The sequence below is a fragment of the Leptonychotes weddellii genome, chromosome 6, assembly GCF_054177405.1.
Source record: "Leptonychotes weddellii isolate Sample4059 chromosome 6, ASM5417740v2, whole genome shotgun sequence".
In the NCBI taxonomy this organism is placed as follows: domain Eukaryota; kingdom Metazoa; phylum Chordata; class Mammalia; order Carnivora; family Phocidae; genus Leptonychotes; species Leptonychotes weddellii.
The window spans coordinates 23,509,115-23,534,551 of NC_138374.1; the positions used below are offsets into that span (position 1 = coordinate 23,509,115).

A 25,437-nucleotide genomic window follows, 5' to 3' on the forward strand; every position below is an offset into this window, starting at 1 on the left:
GCCTCACTAATAAGGGGACATCTGAGCAAAGCTGAAGGGTGTTGAGGAGCCAGATGAAGCAGACAGGGGCCAGGCCGGGTGTGACAGGCGGGAGGAATAACAGAGGCCCTGAAGAGGGAGAGGTCGGAGGAGAAGGCAGGAAGGCCAATGTGGCTGGAGCAGAGTGAGCAAGAGGGAAGCAGGCAAAGAGGAGGTGTAGGTCCTATAACCATTAAAAAGGCGGTAGCTTTTGCTCGGAGACAGGAGGTCACTGGAAGGTTCTGAGCCAAAGAGTGACATGACCTGGACTGTTTTAGAAGGATCTTCCTGGCTGCCGAGGTGAGGAGAGGCTTGGCAGCTGGTAGGAGAAGGATGGCAGTGGGGAAGGGCTGAGGCTGGGAGAAGGGAGAGCCAGAAAAGTTATTTCAGGAATCTAAGTGAGAGGGGAGGGCAGCTTGGAGCAGGTGCTAACAGTGGAGGTGACAAGTACTTAAATTCTAAGTATGTCAGATAGAGCCGGCAGGTTTGGCTGATGGACTGAATGCAGGGCAGAGGAGAGAAGAGTCAAGGCCAGCTCTACGGTTTTCCAGCCTGAGCCATGGGAAGGAGAGAGTCGCCATTAGTGAAGAGGGCTGCAGCAGGCCCATGTCTGGAAACGGTGAAGTCAATCCCGTTGTAGACAGGCTAGATGAGAGATGTCAGCGGGTACGCAGAGGAGGAGAATGGGGTTTTGGAAGCCAAATTTAAAATGCTCAAAAAAGCAGCACCTGAGGATTGCCGCCCATGCCCAATGTCCAGCGTGAGTTCCACTCCGACCCTTCTTGCTAATGGGGAGACACGAACTGCTTCTGCCAGGGGGCCTTAACCAGAAAGGCCTGGGCCACTAGGACAGAACTGGGCTTTCCTCTCCAAAGTAACACCTCCCTCTCCAAGTACCCACTTCTAGAAACGATACCATTCGATTTCCAGTCACCCAGGCTCAAAACTCTGAAACTGCCTTTGCCTCTTCTCTCCCTTTCTCTCACCTTTTTCCTCTTCCTTTTTCATGAAGCATGAATACACAGAGTACCTAAGATGCACAGATCAGTACATCTTCACAGATATATAGACCTGCAGAGTCACCACCCAGGAGGACCAGCGGGGTCACAGCAGAACAAGGGACCAAAGGGGGTGAATGAGGCAGGAGGCTGGAGCGGAGCCCAGAGCAGGGAATAGGGAACCGAGGTGGACAGAAGTGCCTAAGTAGGATAAACACACTTCCGGTTCCAAGGCAGATACAGGCCCGCCTGTGGCCTCCCTGGGAAGGCCTCCATCCCCCAACCCCTTCTCTTTGTTGACAGCAGATCCCCCCAGAATAGAGATCCCAGTGATCCAGCAACATGCGAGCTCACGACGATTAAGCGGGAATATAACCTCAGAACAAGGGAAGTGATGCTCGTCCTATCTTCAGCCACATCTGCATTATTGTGTTCGGGTGTGGCTTTTGTATTTTACCAGAGGCAAACTGAGGACAGAACTACCAAGGTCCTGGAAGATGTATAAACCATACCACAGGAGGCACAAATGGAGAGAACAGAGACATTTAGCTAGAAGAGACATTTAGCTAGAAGAGACACCTGGGCGGGGATGGGACTCGACAAAAGCCTACAAGTCCCAGAAATGGAAAGCCATCATTGGTGCCTGCGCCCCTCACCCAACAGCTTGTTACCTATACTCATTCCTCCATCTTCCCCGAGGTTAACTGTCCCCTGATGAGACCCTCACCTTCTTGAAGACAGGGGCCTAAGCTTTATGCATCTTCGTATTTCCCTCCTCCCAGCCCCCACCAAGTCTAGCACATCCCCTAACACCTGCCTCTTCCCTGCTCCTGCAAACCTAAGACTCACTGAGTCCCAACACCGGTTCCACGGTGTTCATTTCCCATCACCTGCTGAGCGAAGGAGAAAACCTGGAACAGTAGGGCTCAGAGGCCATCAGAACCTGGCCCACAGCCCCCTCCTTCCACCTCTATCTCCATACTCCTATGCACTCACCAGCCAGCAGCTGACCCGATTTCCTCCAGTTGTTACCATGATGGCTTTACTCCAGCTCTCCTCGCAATCCCGATCCTGGCAGTCCTTGTCATCGCTGCCTCTGCTTGGAACTCCTCTCCAAATGGCACCTTTCCCAGGAAGCCCTTCCTGGTCCCCAAGGTAGAAACGGTCTTTTCCATTTCTCAACTCCTGCAGCGTCCTCTGCATTTCTCCTTAGGCATGATCACTTGCTGCCCCGTAGTAAGGGGTGTCATCTTCTCTGCTAGACTGAGCTCCTCGCTTCGCACCCCCTCCCACGGCACCTGGCTGATGCCCACCCCACCTCACCCAACAGGTAGGAAGGAACACCGCTCAGAAGGGCTCGGCCATCACAGTACCCCAACCCCTGCACTCACTGCCACAATACGCCCCACTGAGGCTGCCCCGCCACAACCCCCCCCCCCAGGCTCTGCACCCACATTACTTTTAACCATAGATAGGTCCTTTCCCCTATCCATTTCCCTCTCAATTCAACAGCTACACAAAAAAGTACCCTGAATTATAAGCCACATTACACAAACATAAAGTCATTTTCTCGTAATTTTTATAAGTAAAACATAGGTGAATTCTTACACACGCCTTGTAGGTCTTCTACTGACTAATGTGGTTAACAGATACCATGTAACATGAGAACAATGGTTAAACTTAAGGAGAAGAAACATAATTTCATTTAAGGAGCTTTATTACCAGCTATTTCTGTACCATTTAAAGCTAAACTGAAAACAACAAATTCGTGTGTGTGTGTAAGTACTTATTTTACCTTACCATCCCCACCAGAGCGAAATGCATTTTTTCCAGTTGAATTTTCCCACCATAAAATACACGAGAAAAATGTGACACAGATCTTAAAATAGTCCTATATAAACAATACATGAGTATATATATAGAAGCACTTGCTGTATATAGAAATCACTGGTTTTAAGTGATGATAACTGTTGCTATTCTGGGAGACAAAAGCCCCCTTTTACCAAAAGTTTTACTACTTCCAAAAATTCCTGTGGCCGACCAGTAAGTGGCTGCCCGAAATCTCTCTGGCGGGACAGTTCCTCCACTCCAGACATGTGGGGTCATCTCAGTCACCAACCACCTCACTCCCAGTTAGGTCATGTCTGCCGGGGGGGTTGGGGTGGTTTACTGGGGTCGAACATGGAATCACGGTTCCCTAAAATATCTGAGTTGGGGGGGCTGAGGGTAGGGTTTTATTTGACACATGATAACATTTCCTAATAGGACTACTTCCTGGATAGAACTCTGAAGTTATCTACTATCTCAGATGATAGAGCTTTCCGGGAACGGGCCTACTATTCATTGGCCAAACTCAGAGTGAGGAGGCTGCCACTCACTGAGGTCCTCAGCCCCAAAAGGACTTTTTTTTTTTTTGGCAGAAGCAAAGCAAATGCCTTCCCAGAAGCTGACTATGGGGTCCTGGGCACTGTGCAGAGAGCCCCCAGTAGTCAGAACACACAGGCCAGATTTACCAAGGCCCAGCTCCGATGATGCACCTCCAGTTGACCTCCCTGTGTGTTATCCGTATCTGCTTAACATCTAAACAGAGCTTGGTTCCACCTCCCCATTCATACCTGTAGTTTCTTATTCTATATCCCTAAAATACCAATACCTGAAAAAGAGAAAAAAATTAGGTTGAAAATATCTTTTAAGACATTTTTAAAGGAATTGTGTCTGTAAGATATCCCTGCAGTATTATTACTGACTCAGGTTGGATTTCCCTTCTCCATACCAATCTCTCATGCAATAAGATCAGAAATAGGATAGGCTGAGAAAATCCAATCCATGTGGTTCTCAGATCTTGACCAATCTATCAATGGAGATTTGGGAAAGGTATGGTTGCCTCGAAGGACAACCACATTTACATGTTAGGAAAATTCCTGAAATATACTAAAGCCACAGATACCTGCCTGGCCAATTATAGGCACACAAATATTTATGGGGTAAATCCACAAGTTTATCTAAATCCTTTGAACATATTTTTTATTTTCCATCTATATAATTCTCTGGGCTAAAAAATATATATATATATATATATACATAATATATGTATATATGGTATTTCACCTATCCTGAAACTATCACTTGCATTTTTAGAGGTATCTTCTGGACTCAGATTTTGTCTGGCATTAGTTTTTAAGTTATAACCACCTCTTCTCTTAGTTGTTATCATTGTAGAGACGCCATCTGTTTATGATATGCCCGTTAATATTTCATCTGAGAATTTAATCTTGATTTTTTTAAGATTTTATTTATTTGACAAAGAGACACAGCGAGAGAGGGAACACAAGCAGGGGGAGTGGGAGAGGGAGAAGCAGGCTTCACGCGGAGCAGGGAGCCTGATGTGGGGCTCGATCCCAGGACCCTGGGATCATGACCTGAGCCAAAGGCAGACGCTTAACGACCGAGCCACCCAGGTGCCCCCTAATCTTGATTCTTGACAAAACTTTTTTTATATTTAACACTACACATTCAACTGTCACCTCCAATTTTCCTATCAGGCATACACTCTTCCACTCATCAAATCTATGTTGGAGTAGGCTTTATTCCTGGCAGAGAATTTAGGTGTCTACCTCCTTAAGGAGACTATTTTTTTTTTAACAAATAGAAAGTGATTATTATAAAATGATTATTTGCTTTATAAAATGGATCATTGTTATATTAGGATTTCATTTTGAGATAATTGTATATTCATATGCAGTTGTAAGAAAGAACAGCAAGATCCCATGTATTTTTACCCAGTTTCCTCAATGGTAACATCTTGCAAAACTATATGGCACAGTATCACCACCAGGATACGGACGCTGCCTCAGTCACGACACAGGACATGTCCCTCCCCACAAGGATCTCTCATGTTGCCCTTTCACAGCCTTGCAGACTTCTCTTCCCCCTCCCCCAAAGAGATCATTTTAATAGTTTCTCTGGCGAAATAAGTACTTAGTTTTCTACTGGCAGTGACACTTAAGCTTTAAAGTTTAAGCAAATGTTAAAAAGCTCACAAAATGGGGCACCTGGTGGCTCAGTTGGTTAGGCAACTGCCTTCAATCCTGGAGGTCCTGGGATCGAGTCCTACATCGGGCTCTCAATGGGGAGTCTGCATCTCCCTCTGACCCTCCCCACTCTTGTGCTCTCGCTCTCTCTCAAAAAAACAAACAAAAAAAAACAAAAAAAAAACCTCACAAAATGGTCATCAATAGGAAAACATTTTTCAGTCAACAAAAACTTGTTTTACATGCAACTTTTGAAAACTTAAAAGCTGGGGTGGGGAGGGTCTAATCCTGACAAGATTAGCTCGCAAGGCTTCCCCGGCTGAGGCACACAGTAGGCGGTTATGGAACTGAGTGCTCAGATAGGACTGTTTTTCAAGATCGGTAGAGAAGTAAGCCCGGATTTCATGAACGTCTGCAGAGGCGTCTCAACGCAGTATCATTTTCCATGTAGCCCCTCTTTGGTTTCTCTCGATGGGATGGAATCTTGATGCGTCAACTTGGATAGGTAACAGCCCCCAGTAATTCAATTCAACACTAAAAACGTAGGTGCTGCCGTGAAGGGATTTCACAGACACAATTAAGTCCCTAATAGGTCAACTCTGAGGGTGATTACCCGGGATGGGCCTGACTTGATTCGCTGGAAGGCCTTAAAAGCAGGGTGAAGACTTTCTGAAGGCTAGAGGAAGTTCCACCTGTCAGAAACAGCCGTAAACCATGCCGGGGTGGGATCTTCCCTACGGACTCTGGACTGTCTTAGCCTCCACAATGACCTATGCCTGTTTCTTGTAACAAGTCCCTTAATATTATGAGTGTGTGTCTGTCTGTCTTCTACTGGTTCTGCTCGTTGGATAGACTCAGGAGCCACAACACAAAGGGATTTAGAAAGCAGATACCAAAACAAAATTAGGATTAGACCAAGTTTTCATTTCTCAAACCCGAGACAATGGATGATTGTCTATGAAGACAAACTAATGTGGATGCTGAGCCAGAGAGAGATGCTCAATGAACTTTCCGGTAGAAAGAGCAAGTCAAGTAACCTTTTGGAACAACAACAACAAAAATTAACCTAGACTAAACTGTAGTTGTATCTAAAAGAAACCAAATCATTTCTTTCAATCCATCCAAATGGACCCTCCTATTAAAGACAGCCATCTGGTCCTCCCACCTAAGTTAGGATTCCAGGCTGAAAACAATAGATGGACTTTCATTCCCATACCACCACCCACTTGGGTTCTCTTTTGCTGGCCTTCAGTTTTGCTGCCAGATGCTTTAGCCAGAAACCCAAAGTAAGGCAATTAATATAAGATTCCAGCCATTCTGTTACTTAATGGCCCTTCCAAATGATTTGTGAGAAACTCTCGTGAATCAACAGAATAGAAACTGAAGAGTTTTTTCCATTATTCCTCTCTCCCAGAGTATTTAAAGACTTGGGATTTTCCCATCTTTTGGGGAAATATTTTTCTTATAAATAGTGAGGCATGCCGGGCATCTCCACTTCATCTTTTTTGGTGGTAACACTCACTGTACACTCACTGGAATGTTTTCCTAGTAAATGGTCAGCAATGGAAAACATGGCTAAGACAAAAGATGGCTTTCAGGCGGAGATGATGAGAACCTTCTCATCTTTCCCAAGAGATAGGTAGTTCTTCTATAGAACTCTGGTATTTATTCTAGAACTAATGAGTCTATTTCTGACTCATAGCCTTTGGATGATGAGGACTGACTATACCAGTAAGGTAACAGTCCAACAGATTCCTAACAGTCCATCAAACCCAACAGGAGACTGCAAAAAGAGAAATATATTTCTGCAGCTAAGGCCAAATATCAGTGTTTTAATTTTACGATTTTCTCTTCTCTTCCGTCCTTGTGTCTTACTTTTTTGGACCAATCATCATTTAGAACTCTGTTTTGTAGTCCAACCCTCTTGACTGCAACTCAACTAAATTTCCTGGATGATTTACAGCACAAGTAGGCAAGACTGGTGAGGACACCAAGTCGTACATAAAAACATAATCCTCTTGCGATGTTCATAGTGAACAAAAATTATCTAAGTCTAGATAGAGTGCTAAAAAACACTGCAGAGACATCTCGACACCATGCATTTGCTTTAGGAGCAGGCATTTAAAGGAAAGGGCTGAGCAGGCACCTGTTTTTTTTAAACCTGCTTAAAGGGCTTTGAAACTAAGGGCTGATTATGTTAAAGTGAGACCTATCCCCTTTCTCACTCAAGTCTCCTTTTCATGAAGTCCTTCCTGAGGATCTCAAGTTGGGATGAGGAGGTGGGATTGTTATTACACCGTACAGTTAATATAAGTTAATAATTACATATTATCTAGTTAATAACCAGGTGATAGGAGAAGGGAAAAGGCTACAAGATTATTAAAAGTCACTAGGCCCTCAAGTTGAGGGAAAACTAGATCATGTAGTTCAATTTCTTATCCAATATATTAATCCTGCATGGAAATTTTGTGCAAATAATCAACTTGAAAAAAAATGAAGCAGGCAAAAATATTGTGAAGTTTTCCTTATTGTCCTGACATAAAAGAAGTCCTAGCATTTTCCTCTTCTGTGTCCTGTCCCTGGAAACCTCAAGCACATCATTGTTATTACAGAGGAGAAAAAAAAGATGTGAACAGATGACTTTAAAAATCCAACATTTTCGGGCACCTGGGTGGCTCAGTTGGTTAAGCGACTGCCTTCGGCTCAGGTCATGATCCTGGAGTCCCGGGATTGAGTCCCGCATGGGGCTCCCTGCTCGGCAGGGAGCCTGCTTCTCCCTCTGACCCTCCCCCCTCTATGTGCTCTCTGTCTCTCTCATTCTCTCTGTCTCAAATAAATAAATAAAATCTTTAAAAAAAAAAAATCCAACATTTTCTGGGGTGCCTAGGTGGCTCAGTCGGTTAAGCATCTGATTCTTGGTTTCAGCTCAGGTTGTGATCTCAGGGTTGTGAGACTGAGCTCAGTGCCCAGCTCCCCACTCAGCATGGAGTCTGCGTAAGATTCTCTCACCCTCTGCCCTTCCCCCACCCCCATGCTCAGGAGCGCACACTCTCTAAATAATCTTAAAAAAAAACCAACCAACCAACCAACCATTTTCTATTATAAATTCCTTCACAATTTCTCCTTTTCACCATCCCCATTATCTATCTCTCCCCCAGATCTCTGAAATTGTGTTGGAGATAAAAGAGATTTTTCTATGAGGAAAGAATCACTACCTAAATATTCACTAATAGAAGTTTGGTTAAATAAATTCTAGCCCATCCACACAATGAAATTACTATGCAGCTATTAAAAAAAAAATCAAAGTAGATCTACATAATTATGAAAAGTTATCCAAAAATACATTAAGGGAAAAAACCTGAAATATTAGCCACAGTATGATCCCATTTGCATAAACTGCATGTCTATAGAAAAATTCTGGTGAGAAATAGGTAACAGCGTACTGACTGAAATTCGTAGTAACATTACCAGTTTGTGTCCTACAAATAGTAATTCTATTAGTAGAGTAGAGTAATTCTCTATTTTGTGTAATTCTCATCAAAAAAGGAAAAAACTTTATAACCGCATATGGTACATGACTATACATGATCCTAATAAGAGAAGGTTGGACAAGGAATGAAGGAGAACAGAATCTTCTGTCAACATTAGATACGTCTCTTAAGCATCACTTCACAATCCTGTGGGCCCCACAGCTTACTCCTTCCGCTGCCTGAGCAGCCAGCTCCACGCAGATCCGGACCGGCTTTCAGACACAATGTTGTCATCCGACTCATGGGACAGCCCAATGTGCGGCTCAGTTCTGCCGGGGGACTTCTCCTGCAGCCCACCTGCAGTTGTGCGCATGCAATCCACAACGGGGAGGAACCAATGCCCCTGGGAGGATACTTCCTCCTTCTGCACTCAAGCACAGTTCTAGGAGCATTTTATAAAATGTCTCAGGTAGGAGAGAGCCCCTGTGGCCTGTAGTCACAGCCAAGGCACCATCTTGTCCTTGCACTTCTTTCCCTCCTTCCCATTTCACCTCCTCTGTCCTGAACTCCTGCTCCCTGGGATCCCATGCCAAATAAACTACTCTGCACACAAGCCTTTGTATCGGGCCAGAGTTCAGGCTAAGACATCATCAGATGTAGTGGGAAGTTTTTCCTACCAACCAGCCTCTGGCTTCATACATTTTACTCTTTTCTATTTCCATGATTCCAGTGCCAGGTGTGTTAGGACACATTTGTATCTTGACACAATGAATGCCGGTCCCGCACATTGTGTGTCACAATGGGCAGGAGTATTTCTCCATGTCATGCCCATGCTGGGCTGGCTAGCAGTAACTTACACATTGGAGTGACTGCAAACCCAAGCTAAATGGCTCCCTAGCTCAACCTCCCCACAGCTGGACTCCAAAAAAAAAAAAAAAAAAAGCCTGGGACCACTCCAACATCACCAGATGGGAGAGTGGGAGAGGGTAACTCAAAGAGGCAAGAGAATAATTCTGACCAATTGTAGTTAACATATCTGGACTTTGCAAGTTTTACAAAAACACATGATTGTATACACACTTGCTAGAGCCCTTCCTAGGACCCATGCACATAAGAAGCACTTAACCCTAAGCTTAATTAGCTTTATGGTCAAGCCGCTTTCCACCATGCCTTCATCAGGTAAAGATAACAAAAGTAGACCTAACCCACAGACTGAAAACTCTCAAATCTATATACTACCACCACCCCTAGTCTAATCTTCTCTCCTCAACTGCAGATAGAGATATAAAATTGCCCAGTTGCTTACTTGATACTCTTCACTTGTCCTCCGGACATCTCAAGTTAAACACATCCAAAAATCTATCACCTTCTTCACCAACCTGTCCCTCCACTTCCATTCCTCTCGCTGACTGATGGCACCACTGTTTCTATCAAATGTAAAACTGGGGGAGTTGTCTCAGATTCCTCTTTTTCCTCTAGTTTCACCCTGCCATGATAGATTGCTTGCCAAACATTGTGATGACTTCTAAATTTAAGACTGCTTTGAGGGATGGCTGGGTGGCTCAGTCAGTTAAATGTCTGCCTTCGGCTCAGGTCATGATCCCAGGGTCCTGGGATCGAGTTCCGCATCGGGCTCCCTGCTCAGCGGGGAGCCTGCTTCTCCTCCTTTCTCTGCCTGCAGCTCCCCCTGCTTGTGCTCTTTCTGACAAATAAATAAATACAATCTTTAAAAAAAAAAGACTGTTTCTAAATATCTATTGAATCCCTCCAATAATCTCCAACCCCATTACCAGCTCACCTGAGTCACAGGTCCTCACTACGGGTCTTTGGGACTGCAACAACCTTCAAAGGCTGCCCATTACACTGTAGACAGTTTAAATGCTTCAGAATGGCTTACAGCGCCCTTGATGACATGACTCCCAACTCCTTCTCTAGCCTCATCTCCTACACCTTTTCTCATTCCACGTCAGAGCACAGTGTTTGCCTTTCTCCAAACCAGATGTGTGGTTTCACGGTTTCCTCTGCCAAGAACACCTCCTTCTCCCCTTGGCTCCTTTCCTATTACTCTTCCTCCAAGACACAATTCAAGTATCCTCACATCCTGGAAGTCTTCCTAACCTTGCCTAGGCCAGCTGGGTTCGGTTGTCCTGTTTCCACAGAGCCTTCACTAGCTCCACCAGCTCATTTATTATGCTGTATTCTAATTCTCCTCTACTAACCGTGAGATTTTTTTAAAGATTTTATTTATTTATTTATTTGAGAGAGCGAGCGAGAGAGCACAAGCAGGGGGAACAGTAGAGGGAGAGGGAGAAGACCCTGGGATCATGACGTGAGCTGAAGGCAGACGCTTAACCATCTGAGCCACCCAGATGCCCCTACCATGAGATTCTTGAAGGCAAGAGTTCTCTTCCATATCGTAAGCGTCAGAAGCTAGCTAGCACAGTGTCTGGTATATAATTTTTCTTTTAAGGTTTTGTCCATTTATTTGACAGAGACACAGCGAGAGAGGGAACACAAGCAGGGGGAGTGGGAGAGGGAGAAGCAGGCTTCCCACTGAGCAGGGAGCCCGATGCGGGGCTCGATCCCAGCACCCTGGGATCATGACCTGAGCTGAAGGCAGATACTTAAGGACTGAGCCACCCAGGTGCCCCAATACTTTCAATAAAAGCAAAAAAAAAAAAAAAAAGTTCAAATTAATCATAAGAAAATAGGAGGGAAGATGAAGAGAATTAGGAAAAATGGTATTGTCTTTGCAAGCTCTTGTCATAAGATTATTTTTCTTCCTAGGACACAATGGTGTAAATGACGCCATTGACTGCTGGTTGATTATAATTTTAGCAACCATTTCCCAGAAGAGTGACCACTTGTTGTTAACTGATCTAAGCCTTGTACATAAAAGATTCATTTCCTATTTAATTGACTGATTTTATTATTTTAACTCCTATTGGCACCAAGTTCTAGAAAAGTTACAATAGAATTTGTCCCCAGATAAAGCCAGCTTTAAAAACAAGGAGAAATCAAACCCTGTTGAGTTTGAGACTATCTTCCCACTGAGTGAGAATCTCTTCAAAGAATTTTCATGGTCTTCTTAAACATACAATATGAATTCAGCCTGGAAACCAAGACTCATATTCAAATATGATGGTAAAAAAAATATGCTAAATTTACTGAATGAATGTTCAAAAGAACCTGACATTCATTTGCTTATATCTTCAAAACTAGACCATCCTTCTGAGGGATCTGCTCCTCAGTAAAAATGACAACAAACATGTCTTAGCTTTCTGGGAGAAGATACTACAACAGCCTAATCACCATGATTCCTGACAAAACATTCAGAATCTCTAGGTCATCTCTGGTTACTGATCCTCCCTATAAGTCACAGATTTTAGAGTCCAAATATGGATGATGGGACCCCAGCGAATCCCATTAGTGCTTAAGGGTCTTAAACTAAAATTGGACAGATCTGGGTTTGGATCCTTTGGTTCTGGTGTGACTAACCATCTGTAGATAAGTCCTAAGTTCACTATGAAAATTGAATGATAAAAATGTAAAATTTAACACAGTGCCTGGCATACAGTAAGTAATCAATGAATGATAAGGGGTGTGTTACTGATAAACTGTCTCCTGGTTCTGGAAGTTAGAAATCATCTCAGATGTACCTGCTGTTTAATATCTTTTAATATCTATAGAAACAGACTCTCGGGATCATTGGGATTATTCAGCTACAAGTAGCTTTTAAAATATAGGTTATAGGCTTCTACCAAAGAGCATAACTTCTGTCATCTGAGCATTCAAGCCTCTGCAGGTTTGTCTTAAAGTTTTCAACGTAGCAACTCTACAGATTGTTCACTCTGTTTCTCAAAACCAAAACTTTGCAGCTAGGGGGGATCAAATGGGTTATGGAGGTCGTCCTCCCTCCCCTCTCACCTCTAGAAGTAGTCGCTCCCGCTTACTGGATGAGGCAGTGGGGAGGGCGGCCCATGAAGGAAGCTTGTACGGCCACTGCCTTTGTCATATTTCCTCTGTGAAGAAACAGAAGACTTCAGTTCCTGGGATTGGTTAAGCTCTAGAGAACTAAGGAACTACTTTGTATTTTCCTCAGAATCTCCTCTCGCTTTGTGCATAGCAAGCACCACGGCAGCCAAACCATCATACGTGTTTTGCATCTTTGTCAGGAAACTGGAATGATCACAAACACAGGTGGCTTGCGATACACAATAAAGTCAAGGAAGCCGGCACAGAGCAGAGAAATACTCAAACACTGAGGGAATGAGAAGAGGGAAAACCGAGGAAAGACTAAATTATATGCAATGACCACACCAACCCTGACGTTTGCAAAGATACTGCCAAGATCACTACGTTCAAGATCGGAAGTCGCTTGAGGTCCCCTCCGGTGCTGGTCATGGATTTGTTCAGATATTCTTTTTTTTTTTTTTTTTTTAAGATTTTATTTATTTATTTGAGAGAGAGAATGAGACAGAGAGAGAGAGCATGAGATGGGGGAGGATCAGAGGGAGAAGCAGACTCCCCGCCGAGCAGGGAGCCCGATGCGGGACTCGATCCCGGGACTCCAGGATCATGACCTGAGCCGAAGGCAGTCACCCAACCAACTGAGCCACCCAGGCGCCCGTTCATCAGATATTCTTACTGAGCACTCACTGTAGGCTAGGCACTGTACTGAGCACCAGGGATTAAAACAAAAACACAAAAAAGGATGAGTAGCCTTTACTGTCAAGGAACTGGAAGTCTAGCGGGGAAGACAAGGCAAGTAAAATTACAACATGGTAGATGCTCTCTTAAGCTGACCTCTGCGTAACAACTTGCTGATGAACGGACTCACTCCATTCTCCCTATGAAGCACATGGACTGAGGCCCCCAGCACACTGAATGCTTTTGGCTAGTAGGCTACTATCTAGTACTCTACATCCTCTACTCCCATAGATTAACAAGAATGTTTACTAAGAATTGGTTATTTTTTGCTCCCAAACCTATTTATGACATCTGTACTTGCTTGATGCTGCAACTATGTAATTTAAAAATTATAGAAACTGAGGACAATAAAACGAGTTGTTGTTTCTATGGCAACTATGATGAATCCTCTGGAAAGAATCAGCAAAAGCAGGTTGCTTAAAAAAAATACTGGAGCTAACATAAAATTAAAAACAGAGTGAATTATGAGTGGCCAAGAGAATTAGGACACGTGAGGAAAAATCTGGAAAGATTCTGCACTAGTACAGCTTCAAAAATGCTTGTATTGCTTGTCCACTTAAAAAGACAATTCAAGGGCACCTGGGTGGCTCAGTTGGTTAAGCGACTGCCTTCGGCTCAGGTCATGATCCTGGAGTCCCAGGATCGAGTCCCGCATCGGGCTCCCTGCTCGACAGGGAGTCTGCTTCTCCCTCTGACCCTCCCCCGTCTCATGCTCTATCTCATTCTCTCTCTCAAATAAATAAATAAAATCTTAAAAAAAAAAAAGACAATTCAAGTGTAGAGAAGACTGAAAATTAAGAGAAGACAAATTATAGATGGGCTTCATACACCATTACAGGAAACACCAATCAGTGAACCCACACACAAAAGAAAATGCCTTGGATCTGTATCAAAAGAAGAGCAGTCCTATTTCCAATGCCTCCTGCAATAAACGGATTCAGGCAAAGAACATTAAAGGCTGCTTAAACCATTAAGGGAAAGGTTGATGGAGAACAGAACATTCATGTGGTGCCAAAGCACTGCTCCAAGGATTACTGCTAATCCCAAAGAGGAAAACCGATGTTTACAATGGAGGCAACTGGCAGTCACCACCTTAATCAAGTGATCAAATTTAACATCAAAAGTGGAAAACCACACTTTATGGGCTACCTGATGTGATGCGCTCTGAAGTACCTTTCATCCTCTGTAAAGTATTCCTGCCAAAAGTATTTAATCAAAAACTTGAATCTAATTTCCAGCGTATGGGGAATACAGGATAGAGAAATTAAATGTTATCGAGAGGAAATGATCATAGAAACCCCAAATCAAGGACACTACCAAAGAACTAGCTTGGTTTCTTTAAAAAGTTAATGTCATTATTAATTTTGTTTGGTGTTTTGTAACAACCAACTTGGTTACATTTTTTAGAGTTACCAGGGGGTGAAACAACAGGATGTCTTGAATTTGTTTTTAAAATATTCTAGTGAAGGGGCGCCTGGGTGGCTCAGTCGGTTATGCGGCTGTCTTTGGCTCGGGTCATGATCCCAGGGTCCTGGGATCGAGCCCCATGGCGGGCTCCCTGCTCAGTGGAGAGCCTGCTTCTCCCTCTCCCTCTGCCTGCTGCTCTGCCCACTTGTGTTCTTTCTCTGTCAAATAAATAAATAAAATCTTTTTTAAAAATTTAAAAAAATAAAATATCCTAGTGAAGAAAACAAGATAAATGAAGCAAATGTGGCAAAATTTTGATAGTCACTGAATTGGTGTTGGGTATATTGTGGTTCATTGTCTATTTTTTCTCCTTTTGTACATGTTTGAAACTTAGAAAAAATTGAAAACAGTCAATGTCAGGAAAAAGCTGGTTGGGAGAAGAGGGTTATTCTAGCTTAAAAGAGAAAAGAGAACAACCAAATCCAATACACAAATCTTGACTGAATCCTTGTCAGAAAAAAAAAAAAACTATAATAGGGGTACCCGGCTGGCTCAGTCGGTGGAGCAGGGGACTCTTGACCTTGGGGTCATGAGTTCAAGCCCCACGTTGGGTATAGAGATTACTTAAAAATAAAAGCAAAAAAAAAAAACAAAACAAAACCACTATAAATAACATTTTTAGGATTGACAATTAGAAAAATATGAGTATGGACTGGGTAGAAAAATGATTTTGGAGAACTATAAATTTCTTAATGATGATGGAATTAGGATTATGTAGAAGAAGTATGTTCAACATTTCAGGGTGAAATAGTTCAGGAAAAAACATTAAGAACTATCAAATCTAGGAGATAGGTATATGAATATTCATTATACTAGTCTTCCAACTTTTTTGCATTTTTGAACATTTTCATGATCAGAAGTTTTAAACAGTTTGTCAAATGATTGCCAACTTTTTAAAAAAACATATTTAAGGTAGGTCTAGGGGGTTTTTAAAAATTCCATCCTTCATTTACCTTTAGCTGGTTCATTAAACAACAAAGTTAAGAGGGGAGAGGATCCAATGGTGCGTTGATAAATGTTTAACAACCAGCTCTCTGGAAAAAACAGCCCTGACTTGGAGCATTGGCCAGTTCCCACGGTGTAAATATTCCTACTACGACTGATTCCAAGTTACTAACAGGATGTCACTGAACACAGAGCTGGGAATAGAGAGTACCATCAGTCTTTCAAGCGGACAGGAGCCAGTTCCAACACACCACTGGATCCAGATCCTAACAGAGGGACATTTTAGCTGTCACAGGGGAGGAGGAGGAGATGGTCTGCAGAAAACAAAGAAGCAAAGTTAAAATCGGCTGACAAGGATGGAACAGAAAGACGTTTGAGCACAGAAGACAAAGCATGATAGACAAAAACAATTCCTCAAAGGATTGTTATGAAGATTAAATTACATATAAAATATTCAGCACAATGCTTGGCATACAATCCAAAGCTCAAAATAAGTATTCTTTAGTATTCTCAAATGAGAATACTAAAAGTGAAATGTATCATCCTATCTAAAAACCCAAACTGCTTCTTGCTGTGGAAGAGGTCATCATTAAAAGAGAGACCTGGAAGGTGTATAGACTTCCATCCCTATTTTTTTTTTAATGTTTTATTTATTTATTCATGAGAGTCAGAGAGAGAGAGAAAGAGAGAGAGAGAGAGGCAGAGGCAGAGGGAGAAGCAGGCTCCCCGCCTAGCGGGGAGCCCGATGCGGGACTCGATCCCAGGATCCTGGGATCATGACCTGAGCCGAAGGCAGACCCTTAACCATCTGAGCCACCCAGGCGCCCCTCCATCTCTATTTTTTAACCTCCCTTTAATAATTTTTTTTTTTTCAGTGTTACACAGTTTCGACAAGATGGCAAACTAGGATGGGCTTCCAACACAATTTTGGAGATTCCAGACAGGTTAATGAAACATAAAAGCTGTGGAAAAACATTAGGCAACAGGAGGCAGCCAGATCTCAGCTGGGAGGAGAGGCCCTTGCTGGCCCAGAGACAGGTGCCATGGAAAAGCCTGGGTAGGGGAGCAGCTTCTTTAGAGGTGTTGCTTTCTCCAGATGGCCCCCACTGCTCACAGCACTCTGGCAGCACTGGTAGAGTGGTGTGCTCAAGTGGGCTGGGCTGGGGAGCAGTTAAATATAGGTACAGACAACTGCAAAGCCCGTTGTGTACCTTCCAGTCCCTACCCACCCTCAGAGCCAAAGTAAGGGGATGGCTATCGTCAGAGAAAGCACTCAGAGGCACAAGCTCGGGAGTCCAGGGATCCATCAACAGAGAAGACAGCTAATGCTCCAGAAGAAAAGGAACTCAGACAGAAGGATGAACTTATCCCAGGAGCATAACTGCTATAGAGAAAAACAACAAAATCAAACCATCTATATCAACCAAAAATCAAGTTAATGGATCAGTACAGAAAAGAACAGATTAGCAAAGAGCTTCAAACAGGGCCCATACCTGGAAACATGTAACAAGAACAAGTGGCATTAAAGTAAGAACCGAGTACAAGTTCACGGTATGTGAATTCTAAGAGCTGAGGTAAAGAACCCAACAGCTGGGCTACACAGCAAAAGATCCGTTAAGAAACTCTCCTAGAAGACAGGAGGAAGGGACAAAAAGATGGAGCATGTGAAGAAACATGAACAGGGAGAGGATTGTACTGGACGGGCCACTATAGCTGTGTAATAGGAGGCCCCAGGGGTGGGGAGGGAGACAGGAGAAGAGTATCTAATGAAACAGTAACTGACAAGTTAAAGAGATGTAGGACTTTGGATTGAAAGGATTCAAAAAACAAAAAGAAAATTGGGGGATGGGTTTTGCAACTAGTTACAGTGTAATGAAATGAAAGAATAACAAAAAGAATGAAAAACCAAGAATTTTTAGAAAAAGTAAATCGTTTATAAAGGATAACCAAGAATCAGACCGACTCCAGAAGGCTCAAAGGCAATGCTGGTTCTAAGAAATTGATGGATATTTTCAATTGGGGGGGGGGGATTTCAAAATTTATACTTAAGTTACCATTTAGAAACAAGGGTAAAATAAAGACATTTCGAGCATACAAGGCCTCAGAAGTTTTATCACACAGAGATCTTCTTAGAAATATTCTAGAGAGAAGAAATACCTATTTTGGAGTACACTAGAAAAATGGCAGGTAAGGGTAAGTAAATAGTGTATTAAGTTTACTATTGTCTAAATAAGGTCCAAAACAAAACAAAAAAGTAAATCCACAGCAGTTCCAGAATTGAAATTATTTAGAAATCAAAATACTTTTATTGGGTGGTGGGGGACATGGTGGGGAGGGGGTTGTAGAGAAGAAGGGGAGAACATCTAAGATACTTGTCTTTTTTGAAGTATGTCAGGGGCAATACATACATTTAAAGGTTTAAAATAGGAAGATTTTCAATAGGAAAAACACAAGTATGTATATTATCAATTAGGAGTTAAGGACAACTACCAAAAGAATAAAAATAGGGATGCCTGGGTGGCTCAGTCGGTTAAGCGTCTGACTCAATTTCGGGTATGTCATGATCTCGGGGTTGTGGGATGAGCCCCAAGTCAGGCTCTGTGTTTGGTGGGGAATCTGTTTGGGATTCTCTCTCTCCCTCTCCCTTTGCTCTTCCCCACCATGCACATGCTCGCTCTCTCATAATAAATAAATAAAACTTAAAAAAGAAAAATAGAATGTGTAACTTTCAAACTAGAGAAATAATGGATTTATCCAATAGATGACAGGAAACAGAGAAAGTAAAAGTCAAAAGAAAACTTGAAACAAAATGGATTAAACGGTCAAAATACAGAAATATTTTAGGACTGATATAAATGGGTTGAGCTCACTGATATACTCAGAATGACTTCTAAACAAGATATAAGTAATATATACTCACTGTAGAGAAAACATGAGGAAGTTATTTGGAAAACAGTCTAATGAAGGAATTAAAAATCATCAATAATCTTACCTTTTAGACATTGTTTTCTACCAAAGTGTATGTATTACATTTTTCCACAAAAATACTTTTGCACATAGGTCTTAAAAATCTCTCATTTACCCAAAATATATAAAAACACTAATTCAAAGGATACACATACCTCTATGTTTATAGCAGCATTTTCTACAATAACCAAATTATGGAAGCAGCCCAAGTGTCCACTGATAGATGAATGGATAAAGATGTGAGGTGTGTACGTGTACACATACACACACACACACAGGAATATTATACAGCCATCAAAAAGGATGACATCTTGCCATTTGCAACAACATGAAGCTAGAGAGTACAATGCTAAGCAAAATAAGTCAATCAGAGAAAGACAAATACCATATGATTTCACTCATATGTGGAATTTAAGAAAACAAGCAAAGGAAAAATAAGAGAGAAAGAGACACCAAAAAACAGATTCGGGCGCCTGGGTGGCTCAGTTGGTTAAGCGACTGCTTTCGGCTCAGGTCATGATCCTAGAGTCCCTGGATCGAGTCCCGCATCGGGCTCCCTGCCGAGCAGGGAGCCTGCTTCTCCCTCTGACCCTCCCCCCTCTCATGTGCTCTCTCTCTCTCATTCTCTCTGTCTCAAATAAATAAATTAATAATCTTTAAAAAAACAAAAACAAAAAAAACCCAAAAAACAGATTCAACTCTAGAGAACAAACTGATGGTTACCAGAGGGGAGGTGGATGGGGGGATGGGTGAAATAGGTGATGGGGATGAAGGAGTACACTTGCCGTGATGAGCACCAGGTAATGGATGGAAGTATTGAATCACTGTATTATACACCTGAAACTATACTGTATGTTAACTATATTGGAATTAAAATTTAAAACTCTCTCCATATTAACGTGTAACCTTATGATTTTTAGTGGCTAAATAGTTCTATGTTGTATAGCCATAATTGTTATATATCCATTAGATGTAATTGTTACATAGCTGTTAGACATTTCAGTTCTTCCCAATGTTTCACCTTTCATGTAACATTTGATACTTCCCCCTAGTAAAACTACCCTTCCCAGACTGCCACCTCCACAGGATTTAGAGGAGGCTCACAGAGGTGACGCTGGGGTAAGGCTATCCCCTCCATCACTGGGCTCTCCCTATCTTCTCCTTATCTGCTGGACAACTCCTGTTACCATATTAAAAGCCTGAAATACTTCCCACCTTTAAAATCAAAAAACTTCTCCAGATGCCCTCTTTCCGGCTATCACTCCATTTCTTTACTTTTCATGATAGCAAAACTCTTGAAAAAAATGATTCCCATCCACTTTCTCCATTTCTTCTTCAACATGCTCCAAATCAGTCTTGTCCAATGAAACCACTCATGAAGCTCTCCAGCGACCGCTCATTTGGTTTAATCCAATGATCAATTCTCAGCCCTCATCTTATTTATAACTTCTTTCTTGAAACAGTCTCTTCACTTGGCTTCCACCACACCTTCCTGGCTTTTCTCCTTAATCCTCATTCTCTTTTGCTAATTCCTCTCATTCCAGTGACCTCTTGAAGCCAGAGAACTCTTGATCTTCATTCTTAGATCTCTTCTCTCCTCCTTGGACACTAACTCATTTGAGTCATGATCCCATTTAGTCTCAAAGTTTTAAATATCATCTATATGCTGATGACCCCTATTTGTGTCCATCCCAATCACTCCTCTGCATTCCAGATTTACATATCCAAATGCCTACTTAACATCTCCACCAGGATGTCTACCAAGTATATCAAGCTTTTATAATTCTCAAAACCTGTTCCTCCTTTGTTGGGGTAAGGGATGTATCAACATTCACCCAGTTGTTCAAACCAAAAACCTAGGCCTCATTCTTCTCTCTCACTTCCAGTCCTCTGAAAAATATCCGTTTATATCAGTCCTAAAATATTTCTGTATCCAGAATTTGATCGGTTCTTACCACTTCTCACTCTACCCCCTTGGTCCAAGCCACCATTCTCTCTCACCTGAGATGGCTTACTAACTGGGCTTTCTGCCTTACTCTTGCTTTCTATAATCAAGTCCTTGCAGAATCACCAAAGCAATCCTTCAGAAAAAGACTAAGATTCTGTCACTTTCCTGCTCAAAATCGTCCAAAAACTCCATCACACCTAGAGTAAAAACAAATACCTTACCACAATCTGCAAGGCCTTACAGATCCTGCTGATCTTTAGGATTTTATCCCCCACTATTCCTGGCCTGGCTTAACTTTCTCTAGACAGGTCTTGCTGATCCTTTAATGTGCCAAATACATTCCTATCCAAGGATCTCTGCTCTCCCTGCTTCCATTTGTGGACCATTGTACCCTAGATTTTCAGCTTACTTACTCCCCTACCTGTTTCAGGTCTCTGCTCAAATGTCACCTCCTCATGAGGCCTTCCCTGCCCCATCCTATCTAAAACAGCTCCTCCCTACCCCAGTCCATATGCCCTCTTTTTGTGCTGCACGGGGCACTTACCAGTATAGGATACTGTATTTCTCATTTATTTGCTTAGTCTGTTCTCCACTTAGCTACAGAACGGACCAAGTCAAGGACACGATCTTAGTGACACTATAGTCTCCATGCCTAGAACATTGTCTGGCACACAGTAGGAGCCTAATCTTCTTTGAGTAGCACTAACTGAACATCCATACGTAATTACACATCTGTCTTCTAAGGGCTAATGATCCATCTTATCCTACCCCTCGAAAAATCAAGGTACTCAGACAAGAACAAGGTAAAAAAAAATTACAAAATATTTCAGACTTAACAGTATAATGGAAAATAAAACCTCCATCCATGTATGTACCACCCATTTTAAGGAATAAAATATATAGTTGAGTCCCATGAAGGCAACTTAATACCAGGTTTACAGAAAACCTGAAGGACAGAAAAGTGTTTTAGGATTCACCCATTATTTTCATCTGAAATAAAATTATTTCCAAAACAGAAAATAAAAACAGAAACAAAATAAAATTTTCCAAAACAGAAAATAAAATTTTTCACAAAGCACTCTACTAAACAAAAAAAACCCATGGTGCAGTGAGATTCAAGTTTTGGGATGGAGAAAACACAAGGGAAGCAGCAAACACTAGCGAAGTGGGCAGAAGGAGAGAGCTGGTGGGAGGAGCAAGGGAATGCGGGCAACTGGGTGCTCATCGCCTGTCTTCCCTACTCAACAAGACTGCAAAAGGATTACAAACAAAGCCTGGATGAGGTGGCAGGTTCCAAGAAGGGACACATCCAATGACATCACAGGACGTTTAGACAGTCCTAATGTAACCACCGAGTTTGGCCTGGCAGCATCCATCAAAGTTGGGAAGGAAAGGTGGGATGTAGAGGACAGAGGAGCCGCAAGCTGGTGGCTAAGAAGTAGGAGATACAAAGAAAGCTAAATGGGAGACAGATGGAAAATCTTTTCAATTAGATCAAAAAATCTTTTCAAACACTTAATAAGTTAAACTGGAAACACCATGACCCAATAAAAATGGATCTTTCGGAGCTTTATTAGCCTAAACCCCTTTCTAGTAATGGGACTACAGAGCAGTATCAGTAACACAACAGAACAATTTCGCACGCCGTCCAATCTCTATCCTGTCCGTACTACTCTGCCACGAAGCTACTCGCTTCTGAGAGAATATCAGATTCCAGTAAAGGGAGGAAAAAAAAAAAAAAAAAAATCAAGATGGAAGTGGAATATCTTGTTTTTGCCAGAAAGTTTAGAAAGGAGCCAGTGTAAAGGCTAAATAGCAAATCTGACCATTCATTCTTTGAAAATTCATGAGTCTTAATGGTGCTCCAAAGGGGGGGAAATCTTCTGAACTATATGGTACCTGTGCTGAGGAGAGCAACGGGGGAGGTTCAAAGCCAGCCGGGCTTACCTAGCTGGCCTGGGGCCTTTTTCTCATTATTTCATCTACCTAGAGAGGCATCTTTCTCTTCATTCACACAAAGATACTGTTTGTCCTAGAGATGGTCTGTGGTAAAGGATTTCCAGGCACATGATTTTCCAACAATATTTATAAAAAAATGTTATGTATTGGCCAACCCAAATTATAACATAGGGACTACTGGACAAAGTTCCACCCATGCAAATCAGACAGAAGATACAGCCCAGGTGAGGTTTGCAGAACCCGGTCATGTCTCAGGTAAAGCAGCTATGGTCAAAAACTGGGTAAGTACAACACACACAAAGAGGCGCAGGCTTAACAGCCCCATTACTATAAAGGGGTTTAGGCTAATGAAACAAGCCTGGGATTATTGATCCAGACCTGTATTTCCAACCTAGAACCCTACAGTAGTTTTAAAATGGTAATGACCTATTTTGGTTGTGTAGAGAAATTTGTAACCCTTGAATGAAGAGAGAGTAGTGAAATTTTTGTGTAAGTCATATTTATACAAATGTAGTAATAACTTTTATAACCATTATGCTCATTAGTGTATGCTCCTAAAATGTTCAAAATTCTTGAGACTTAATAAAATCATACCCCCAAAACTTAGAAATTTGAAGTACTTGAAGAAACCAGATACATTAAATTTCTAAGTATGGTTTGAAATGTTTAAGGAACTCTCCTCAAGGTCATAAATGGTATTAATACGAGAGTTTCCTCTGTTAAATGTAAAAGCATTTGAGCATTAATTTAAAAACTACCAAATGTTTTTAATATTAACAAAATATAGTAAAGCCACTAAAATATTTGTAGGGTATGGGTAAAGGTTTGAAGAATAATAAGCTTTTGAAGTCCTAATTTTAATAAGCTAAAGCCTAACCAAAACATAAGTAACTCACAGGGCTGTCTGGCATAACGGAATCAGACAGCCTACAAATTCTTGCCCTGCTAGCTCACTTTGGGCAACCTCCCTCAAGTTTTGTGCCTCAAGGTCTTTATTTGTAAAACCAAATAACAGTACTTACATCAAAGCTCTTGGGAGGATTGAGTTAATATATATAAAGCACTTAAACAATTATGCAGATTTTAAGTTGCTCTATAAATATTAGCTATGATGCCTATCATCATCATTATTGACCATTATCACCTGACAAGACTATGAATGCCTTGAGGACAAGAACATGACCTATTTGTCTCTATATTCCTAGCATTTGGCACATTACCAGGTACCCAACAGGTACTCAAATATTGCCTGAATTTAACCAACTAATCTAAAATTCTAGCTATTAGGTTGTGGGTCGCAAGCTGTAATAAAGAGAACCAATGACAAATGACAGGAGCAAAGATAAAAGGGCCAGTGAAAACAAAGCCCCCAAATTTTATCCAGTCAAAAAATATTGTTTCTTGGAATTTTTTTTAAAACTTATTCCAGGAGTTTCTCAAGGTCAAAATTATATTGAGAAGTTCAGTTGGGACTGGCTAGTGATCGCTGATCCAAATCTAGATCCCAGATCTAAAATTAGAGATTCAATAGAGAATTTGAGATTTCTCCCCAATAAATTCAATCTAACACAATTTACTGCAGAATTAATTACTTCAACTTTTTCCAACCACCAAAATTTGTTTCTGAACTAAAGTACAATACAGTCTTAACCCATTCAATCCGGACACGCTTTTATTTTCCATTGCTCTTACATTTTCCAGTTTAGTCTCATTTGGGGTAATTACGAGTAGTCTAGATGGAAAAATTTCCTGGCAGGTTGTTCCACTCACAGCCATTTAGAAAGCACTGCTTGCGTCAGACTCTTGTTTTCTGCTTGGATAAGGGGCTGTTACTTCAGACCCCAATTTTTCTTGGTGTCCCATAGTCACACTTCATTGAGCACACCCTGTGCTTTCTTCTACTAATAGCCTTTCAAAGCAAAAGGTTTTGTCTACCCACCAAGTTAGCAGATTCATCTTTCCTTAGAGTACTGAATAAGGCCAAAGGGGCTGTAATTCCATCAAGAGACATCACATGACTGCAGTAATAGTAATTCACAATTATTGAGTGCCTGTGCATGCCAGGCACTGTTTATGTATCTTATTTCATTATCCAAGAACCCCATGAAAAAAGATTAACTCCATTTTATAAGTCACAAAACGGAGACTTAAAAAGACCAAGGAACATTCCCTGGGCATCTGTCCTCCCTTCCAAAGACTCTAGCTTCCAAAACAGTTTCCTCTTACAGAATAGGGCCTTCTGAACTACTGTCCTCATTTTCTAAATTAGGAAATTGAAGACCAAAGATCATATAGCTAAGAAGTATAGAGACAGACCTGAGTTCTAGTTCTGATTCCAAAATCCATATTGTTATTTTGCTATGTTATCTGTTTAATTTGGTAAGGTCTTTCTTAGAACTCTCTCTACTCCAAGCTAAGGATGGAAAAGTCTGCCTGAAAAAGACTATTTTGTATTGTATTTCTCTTCTCGTGTTTGAAGAAAGATGAGAGAAGAGAAGAAAGGCTATGGTAACTCTTCTCTCCAAAACGGTCCTAAACTCTTATTTGTAACAGCAGATACCAAACTGGCAAGAGTCACAGTGAAAGGTTAAATACTGAGCCCTTTGGCATCAGGGAAATCCAAATCAAAACCTCAATGAGATACCACCTCACACCAGTCAGAATGGCTAAAATTAACAAGTCAGGAAATGACAGATGTTGGTGGGGATGTGGAGAAAGGGGAACCCTCCTACACTGTTGATGGGAATGCAAGCTGGTGCAGCCACTCGGGAAAACAGTATGGAGGTTCCTCAAAAAGTTGAAAATAGAGCTACCATACGATCCAGCAATTGCACTACTGGGTATTTACTCCAAAGATACAAATGTAAGGATCCGAAGGGGTGTGTGCACTCCGATGTTTATAGCAGCAATGTCCATAATAGCCA

At 41.9% G+C, this 25,437-nt stretch overlaps 1 protein-coding gene across 6 annotated transcripts in view; it reads right to left on the minus strand.

Annotated features, from left to right (window-relative positions):
- CNNM2 (cyclin and CBS domain divalent metal cation transport mediator 2) overlaps positions 1-25,437 on the minus strand; it is a 138,744-nt gene that overhangs the window by 35,896 nt on the left and 77,411 nt on the right. Inside the window, exon 2 of one of the 6 annotated variants that reach the window (XR_014146002.1) lies at positions 12,445-12,539. The exons of the other annotated variants lie outside the window; for them this stretch is intronic. The gene's annotated coding sequence lies outside the window, so the exon portion shown is untranslated. The remainder of the gene's footprint in view (positions 1-12,444; positions 12,540-25,437) is intronic. 6 annotated transcript variants of the gene reach the window in all.